Genomic DNA, 8,708 nt, shown 5'->3' with positions numbered 1-8,708 from the left:
CCAGCTATGGGGGAGGGGGGAGATGGAGGGAAAGAGGAGGAAAGCAAAGAAATATTAAATTCCTGACATAGGAAAACAGAACACAGAGTGCCTCAGCATTTTATTTTTATCCTCTCTACCCCTGGTTACTTTTGAAGAAGAAAACAAGACCTAAGCTTGCTGACTTGCCCTCCCAGTTTCTCGGTGATGACAACTTAAAGGTGAGGTTAATGCTTGAACTGAATACGGAAAAACTCTGGGGTGCCTATGTACCCCCAATGGTGCAGAACCCGGCTGAGTTTGCATATTGACGTGTCTACAAGTTTCTGCAAGTGAAAAATATTTATCTTAAAGTTTGTAAAAGAATACAAGAAAAATAGACTGTGCTTTATTTTTGAAATTTTCTTTGATTTGCAATAAAATGTTTAAGCCTGTGAAAAAAGTGTCCGAGGGTTTTTCACTGTGCCTCTATTTAACTCTTCACAAAATCTGTGAACATAAACTCATTCCATGTAGGTCACAATCTCAGTTCACAGTAGTACGAGCGAGCATTTTTTGATGTGCACCTCCTTCCTTTCAATACTTGACAGAGAAGTAGTAGTGGCTAGGGGTACCACGACTAGATGGTCTATTAATAAAAAGCCTTAAAAACTTAGGAGGAAACTCAAATTTATAGTTATCTGCAAGGAGGAGTTTGGTACTGAGTTCTCTCCAAACCACATAGGCACTTAAAATGCTTTAGGTGTTTTGTGGATAAACTGCCAAACTAGGAAGACACTGTCAATAAGCAGACAACCTCTCTTTCATTTACCAGTTTGAAAGAGGTATGTTAAATGAAAAAACTGGAAACATTATCTTCCTTACTCTTCCCTCCACCTCGCTGTTTTCCTGCTGAACTGGCCTCCTCCCCTGGTTCCATGAGTGCATGCTAATGTTATCAGAGGCAACGTGGTGGCGGGAATTCTTTCATTTAAAGTGGGAATAAAGGGATTTGCAATGAAGCAGGTGCTCAATAAATAATGCAGACTAATCCCACTTTACCAAAGCCTAGAGGTTAAAGAGATGATCAGTAGATAAGCAACTAGAGAAAAGACATGGAGCAAGAGACTAGAAGAGTGGATTTAAAGCACTACTGCTTTGTTTATTTTAGAAGGAAGGAGAAAGTCATCTGTGCAAATACACAACTGGCTGAAGTAAGAGAAAACACAAGCCTATCTCTTCTCATTATTTCCAGAAAGGGTTAGGTAACAATTTATTTCATAAATTGAAGAAAGAGGGATTTTTATATATAGCCAAAGATTTCTCTTCACTAATTTAAGAACTTGGTTCTCCTCCAAAGTTTAGAAGTCTCACTTTTTATTTCCAGGAAGAAATGTAGGGAAAAAGTCAGAGAGGAATCATCACTCCTATACATTTGTATAGGTTTTATGTTCTCCAAAATAGGTTCCAATAAAGTGTCTTATTTGTCTCACAACCTATCCCCAAGCTCCCCAAAACTACAAATGAGTGTAAAAACTGATCTAACATTTAATTTCAAATTAGTCTTATTTATTCTGTTGTGGGCTTTGGAGAAGTTTTTGGTTTGTGCTTCCTTTTTCCCCCCTCTCCAGAGCCAATCATTAAAAACATGATCTTATGGTCATTTTCATAAACATGAAGCTTTGCATTAAAATGGTAAAAAACAGAAATAGAGGACCAAGTTGTTTTTCATTCATAATTATACTTCATTGTTGACATTTCAGGAAATGTGTTGTGTCCTTTTATTGCTGAAAATCTCTGCCTTTTACTTACATGAATGGGAATTCCTACGCAAGTGTGCACAGAGCCTTCTGCTTTCAGCCATAACTAATATGTGCCACTGCTTTGTCTTTACTAGTCTGTTATTAATCAGTAGTTGCAAATAAGAGAGAACCCTCAATTTGTGCCTGACTCCCTCTGGGACAGAGAGGGCCAGGCAAGGCCCCAGGGCCTCTGATCCACCACCTTGGGCCTGCCCAGAAGCTCCGCTGGTACTCAACAGACGCACTGAGCCTATGAACACATTCCATATATAGTTTGCATTCTTCTTAATGCATTAGATAGATTCTCTTTTAACTGTAAGATCCTAAATACAGGGAAACACCCCATTGAAAAATCAAGTAATTCTTAAAAAACAACAGTAGAAAAATAACCTCCCAGACTGTCTCCTGATTTCAAATACAGAATCAGAACTTTCCAGGTTCTCTAAATATAGTTTCTGATATTAACTGGCTGCTTTTCTTCCTGAAATGGGGTTTTGTTGCCTTTTACAGCATAAAATCTAAAAGAAAAAATGTTTCTGGGTGTTTTACAAAACCCCTCTTTCTCTAGAAGATCAATGTTACCTTGCATTAAGCACTGTTCCTTGAAAAGATAACTATATACACTTTCCTCTGCAGTCTGCAGCTCGTGGTTAGTCAGGTACAATCCTTGCACTGACTCCAGCTTGGATGTTCTCATAGGGGACAAAGCACTGGCCCCAGCAACTGCCTGAGGAGACTAGGCTCTAATAAAATAATGCTTCTGGTGGCAATGGGCAAGGATGCTTTCACATCAAGAAAAAGATGTGATTCCGGCAGGTGGTCTAGAATTTCCTACCCCCAAAAGCATTTTAGGAAAACCCCTGACCACGCAGTGCTGAGTTCCAGGTGGGATTGTCCCTCAGTAGGCTCCAATGCAGTGGATTAATTGTGCAAGAGCTAAAAGGACCCACTTAGTCCACATCATACACAGCTGTTTAAAAACAGAAAAATCTTCAAGAGTGTGTCTGGACAGAGAAGAGTGGGTACATTTTATGAAAAGTGATTTTCTTTCACATTAAATGTTAAATCAGTTGATCTGACTCTTACATATTCTTCCTTTTTCCACTTGGAGATAATAGAACCTTCAATCTGGTTATAAAGACTTGCTTAGCAAAATTTCTGTCAGTGTGGCAGATTTCAACCATTAAAAATTAGGGAGAAAGGAAGAGGAAATGGGCAAATAGTACAAAGATGAAAAGATGACGTGTGTGTGTGTGTGTGTGTGTGTGTGTGTGATATTTTAAAGGAGATTGCTGATGCACAAAAGATTGGAAGAGTGATGTTAGAGGGGTATTGTGTGGCACTAGGTAGAGGAAGCTGACATATCTGAAATAACTGACCAGAGATTGCAAATGTATTTATATGAAGTGGAGTAGAGGAAGCAGGGAGGAGGATCTAGCAAGGAAGCAAAAAGTGAATAAGAAACAAATGGTTCTTCTGCACAGTGACCTCTAAGGCAATTGCCCTGCCACAGTGGGTGTTTAATAAATCACAGTGCCAGCCACCAAGTGGCAGTGTGATGTGAAGGACATAAAATGGGGTTTAAATACTGAAGTCCTGGTAGCTGTGACCTTGGGCAAGTCATTTCATATCTTTTCAATCTTAACATCTTTATTTGGAAATGGGATCAGTAACAATTCTTGTCCTCACTATTTCAGTGTGGTTGAGAGGAATGTTAATAAGAATCCTTTTTAAAAGCTACTGTGTGGGGAGGGTAGTGACTGGAAGAACTGGGTGGTTCGTAGGAAACTGGAAGCATCTGCTGCTTGATCTGATGCTGGTGGCAAGGGTGTGTTCACCTTTGAAAAGTCACGGAGATTTGTGCACTTTTCTGTATGTATAGTGTACTTCCTAAAATGTTAGTTTTTAAAACTTAAAATAGCTCAAAACAGCTTTTAAGACAGGATGATGATGATAAAGAGAAGGAAAGTACAAGTGTGGGTCAGGAACTCATAGGGTTTATCTCATTTCTATTGCGAGCCATCTTATCACACCTGGAGGCTCAGACCTCAAAAAGGGGATCGATGATAATAATCAGTTATTTTCTGTTTGTGTTTACTTGTTACTGAATAGTGTTTTCCTAGTAAAGAAGCAGGAGGAATGAACCAGGAAGTTTCCCCGCATGCCAGAGCGGTCGACAATAAAAAGAGCGCAAGCTGTTCATGTCAAGAGAAAGCTGTGATTAGAGGGATGTGACATGCAAAGAAATTATCTGAAAAGTGAATTCAGTTGGGAAAGTACAAGTCCCAAAGAGCCATGAGCAGCTGGTCATGATCAGATTCTCCATCTTTCTGTCAAATGTAATCGTATCCAAATTGGCAGAGTATTTATTGCTAAAGTCGAAGGGCCAGATTTTACACTAAACATATTTACACATTTACATTCGTGGCCCTATAAACAGTCCACATTTCACTGGCCGTGACATCAAACACATTTACCAACAAAAAGCATATGCCTAATTACAAAATCATAGGGGAGAAGGGAGGCAAGTGGCAGCTGATGGGCAATGAGCGTGTGTGTGTGTGTGTGTGTGTGTGTGTGTGTGTGTGTGTGTCCCAGCTGCAACACCAGGAAACGGGGAGAGACAGGAATGGATGCTGACAAAGCCAGGCCCACTTTACTTGTCCTCTGCTTCCCAGCCCAGCTCCCGGTCTGGTTCAGTTCTACAGGGGGGCAGAGGACCCCTGGCACGCCCATGTGTCCTGTGGTTATCCCCCTGGAGGAGCCCAGAGGGACCAGACTGACTGCTGTGCAGATTTCTGATTTGGATTGAGCTGGATGGAGATAGGAACTTAAAGTTGTCCCCGCACGACTTTTCTCAGTCAGTCATAAAAATAAGTGTGAGCAAAATGTGTAGCCAGCAGAAAATTTTTAAACTAAACTAGAGTCCTTAATTCCTGGCTCTGGGTACTAAGATCTGATCCCTACCCATCTATAGCACTTATAATAACACAGTTAGCTGCTCCAAGCTTGGTCTTCCATCAAGCAAGGAAATCAGAGCCACCAGGGCCAGAGAGAGAAACAAAACAGGCAGAGCCGCTGGCCTCAGACAGCCTTTAATAAATGACACGGGCTGGTAGTCCATCAAAATAATCACCTTCCATCAGAAAAAAACACCTCCCCCAGCCCTCTCAGAGGACAGAGGACAGGAAGAAATGGTGAGCTTTCAAGGAAAAAAAAAAAACTCTGAAAGGCAGAAGCTTTTCCCCAGATGGATGCTTATTACATTCACTGTAAGAATTTTGATAGTAAATATACTCCAAATCCAGTTCCACCAGCAGAAACTTTGGGCAGGAAAGGCCCACTGAGTAGGGGACAGGGAAGGGGAGCTGAGCAAGCGTCCAGATGCCTCAGTGAGAGAAAATGGGAAAGGGTCTCATCATTTTTCCTTCCCCTACCCAGTTTCTTTTTCTTTTCTTTTAATTAGAGGAAAGGAAGTGGCTCTTAAATAAATGCACAGGATGGGGACGGAGAGGAAACATGTTGAGCAGAAGCGCTGGCTTCTTATTTTAAAGAAATAAAATAATTACCCAAGAGAGAAAAAAGAAATCAACCAAGAAACGATCTAAGGTCATGACATCATGTGTGGTACAAGGAGCAATTCAATCCATAAGGGCTTCATTACCCCGGCAATAGATAACATTTGGCTAAATCTAGCTGCAGATTAAATCTCTGCAGCACAACAGAGCCCTGAATGGAGAGGCTCCTTTTTGTGTGGTCCTTCTCCGGGAGCTGCCTGAGCCATTAGCCCCAATATATCCCTCTCCCTATTAACTGCAATTCCCTCCCGACTGCGCTTCGGTCATTTGTCTCCAGGCTCTACGGGGGCGTTTGATGAGCAGAGACACAAGGCGAAGGGGAGAAAAGCGTCGGGTTAATGAGTTGTAGCAAATCCACACTTTGTAGTTGGGAGGAGGAGAGCTGGTGGCCAATGTTTGTCCAACTGGTTTATTTTTCGAGACCCAGCCTATTGAGGAAGGCTTGTTCAAGCAAGCTTCGTCCTTACAAACACACAAACATCCTTCTGTTTGCCTTCAAAGAAAAGAGGACCAGAGCTGGATTTGCATGCGAATGAGGAGCCCCGGGAGGAGACGTCCTTGCCCATCAAAGGCCTCGGTAGCCGGGCAGCCCCGCGGCCTTTGTTCCAGCACCTGCTCGCCCGCTCAGCCAACTGGGCGAGCCCCGCGTTCCCGGCCGCCCGGTAGTCCGCCACCGCTCGCTCCCTGCCTGGCTCGCCGCCTTGGCTCCCCACGGTCTCGTCCACCGTCCGGCCAGCAACGCCTACCGCGGACCCCCAAACCCGGAGGGTGCTGAGGCAAAACGCGAGAGGGAGCAGGCCGGTTGCGCTTACTTTTTCCTCGGGCTTGCGGTCTCTCTAGCTGGCGCGGGTGATGCGGGGCCCCACCTCCAGACCCCAAAGGAGGCCAGCGCCGGACTGCACAGTGCCTTCTCGCCATTCTCTTAAAAGCACGGACAACCTGGGAGGGGGTTGCGGGGTGGAGGGGATGGAGGGGAGAGTCCGTCCTGGCTCTTTTTAAAGATGCGGGAATTTGAACAGACAGCAGGATTAGCTGGGATTCCCTGCGTTCAGGGCGTCCAAGTCTCATGCAAATACTATCAATACCCAGGGCCTTGTTCCTTCACTCTCTCCTCATAATGACTCTCAGCTCTAAGTTTCAGATCTGTGACTTACAGAAGGCTGCGAGGCAGGCGAGCGGTGCCTGTGCCGTTCGGGTTCCGCCTGCTAACTCCTCTCCACCCCGGGCAGCTGTGACATCTGGACGTTCTCGGCTCCAAAGTCTCCGTTCTCTTTAGCCGTGCTAGGGTAAACGTAACTTTTGCATATAAGATTTTGGTCTAATGTTTCAATCTGTATCTATACACTTAGTGGTAAACTTCGAGGGTACGTTTAAACTCTTATTTAATCTATTCCAAATATTTGATGGGGGAAAAAAACCCAGAACTCAGTTTTTGAAGCTGTGAGAGTCTGTTTTTTCCTCCCTACAAAGGAGTCAGAGGACAGGACATCAAGAGTCAATGTCACTGCAAAAATATTGGCCTATTATGAGCCAGTCTTTGTTAACTTGACTGGTTAGGTATATATCCTCAGGTATTTTCTGAAAAATAATTTAATAAACATAGTTAACCTCCCCTGCAACTTACTAATATTGAGCATTTAAATGACATACTACATATGCTTTGGTTATATTTGGAGCCCACAATAACTTCTATAGTCATAAAACTAGAGACTCACATTTTTTTCAAAGAACTAGAAATTGCCTGCAATAAGTAGTTAATGAAAACACTTAAAATTTGAAAACTGATAGCCTAAATCATGAAAATTGTATAAACATTTCAATAAACACCTGATACATTTTCATTTTTATTCTTAAAGTGTACACTACCCTAAAATTGAAGATTTCTCTTACATACCTTAAATTACTCAAATTAGAATTCTACTGTTAAGTTTGCTTTTTAGAATAAAAACTTCTTTATTCAATTCGTGGAATCCCTTCTGTCAAGAGAACTAGAGCTTTCAAATACAATTTATTTTATAGATGTAAATATTATTCAGGACTTCAAAGCTGTTTGAGTGTTGATCATTCTATAAGATTTTTAAACCAAAAATTGCCTATTTGCTTCTGTTGCTTTCATTACAATATGTTGCGTTGCAGTTTTTACAGATAAATACAATATTGTGCTCAAAAGCGAGTGGAAATCAAATGAAGTGGGAAGCTCACAAATAAAATTAAAAGTCCCATAAAAATTACCTAGGTTAACTAGTGTTAACTTTAAATAGCCTCAATGCTCTTCAAAATGGAATAGAATGAGATTTGAAAACGTATACTAAAGTAACTTCAATTTGTAACCATTTAGAAGTAGTTTCTGGTTTCTTGCAATGGCTTTGACCTAGAAAGTATAACTGAAAAATCATGGCATGACGCTTTTGTTTAATTCTCTTTGAAAATAAAATGTCCTATTCTATATTGGGTTCCTGTTTAACTCCCATAGAAATTTTCTTAACAGAAAAGAAACTAAGAAGGGGACGACTGAAGCCAACTTTTGGTGGATTTTCTTTGAAAATTAAGCATTTTATTTCTGAAAAAGTGTAAAAATCTTACATTAGAATAGTACAATAATAATTGCCAGTAAAATTTACAATACTCCTTGTAAAGAATACGCAGTAAGTACAAAATAAAAATTCCGCAAGTCTATTATGATACAAAACACAGGTTAAAATAAGAAATGATAATTTTGACTTTTTTCTCCTTGTGTAAACATGTTAATCATTTTTTCCTTTTTCATGAAAAAGTACACCAGACAAGTGTCCTCAAAATAAAAACTATTGCTTCGCTGGCACTCTTCAGGACCTTTACTATTTGTGTATCATTCTTTTGAACATTACTGATATTTTTAACGCCTGGACCTGAGAATCTCTAGACCTCAAAAAGGCTTAGATTTTAAAACTCCACTACCACCACCACATTTCCCACAAGTCAAGGAAGCCCCTTGTGCCTAGGCCAAGAGAGAGCCCCCACCAGTACCCTCTTCCTCCGCACCCCCGGTCGGGGCCTGCAACCGAGGGCGACTTTGCATAAATAGAGGGACCTGCAGAGCCAAAAAGCGCGCCCCCGCTGCTGCCAAACTCAGTCTTGTCGAGAGTCCCAAGCGGCGAAAACGGGGGTGCGAGGTCGGGAGGGGCCGCGCCGGGAGAAGCGTACCAAACACCCAACCAGCAAAGATGGGGAGAAAAAAAAAGCAGCCGGGATTCCTACCTTCTCTTTCCCAAGCGCGCTAACATAGCGTTATTAACAATTTGAAATCCTAGCAGTAAAGTTCTCCACACTGGACAGGGCAGTCCCTTGGTGCAGAGTCCCCAGGGCGGCGGACGAGGAGACACAGGAGGCA

At 42.1% G+C, this 8,708-nt stretch overlaps 1 long non-coding RNA gene across 1 annotated transcript in view; it reads right to left on the bottom strand.

Moving 5' to 3' along the window:
- The window catches only part of LOC144228038 (uncharacterized), a 16,130-nt gene that overhangs the window by 5,629 nt on the left and 1,793 nt on the right, over positions 1-8,708 (bottom strand). Inside the window, exon 3 of the long non-coding RNA XR_013334110.1 lies at positions 6,493-6,619. This is a non-coding gene — a long non-coding RNA (uncharacterized LOC144228038). The remainder of the gene's footprint in view (positions 1-6,492; positions 6,620-8,708) is intronic.

The sequence above is a fragment of the Crocuta crocuta genome, unplaced genomic scaffold, assembly GCF_008692635.1.
Source record: "Crocuta crocuta isolate KB4526 unplaced genomic scaffold, BGI_CrCroc_1.0 scaffold162, whole genome shotgun sequence".
Lineage (NCBI taxonomy): Eukaryota > Metazoa > Chordata > Mammalia > Carnivora > Hyaenidae > Crocuta > Crocuta crocuta.
This window is presented reverse-complemented; position numbering and strand designations above follow the sequence as displayed.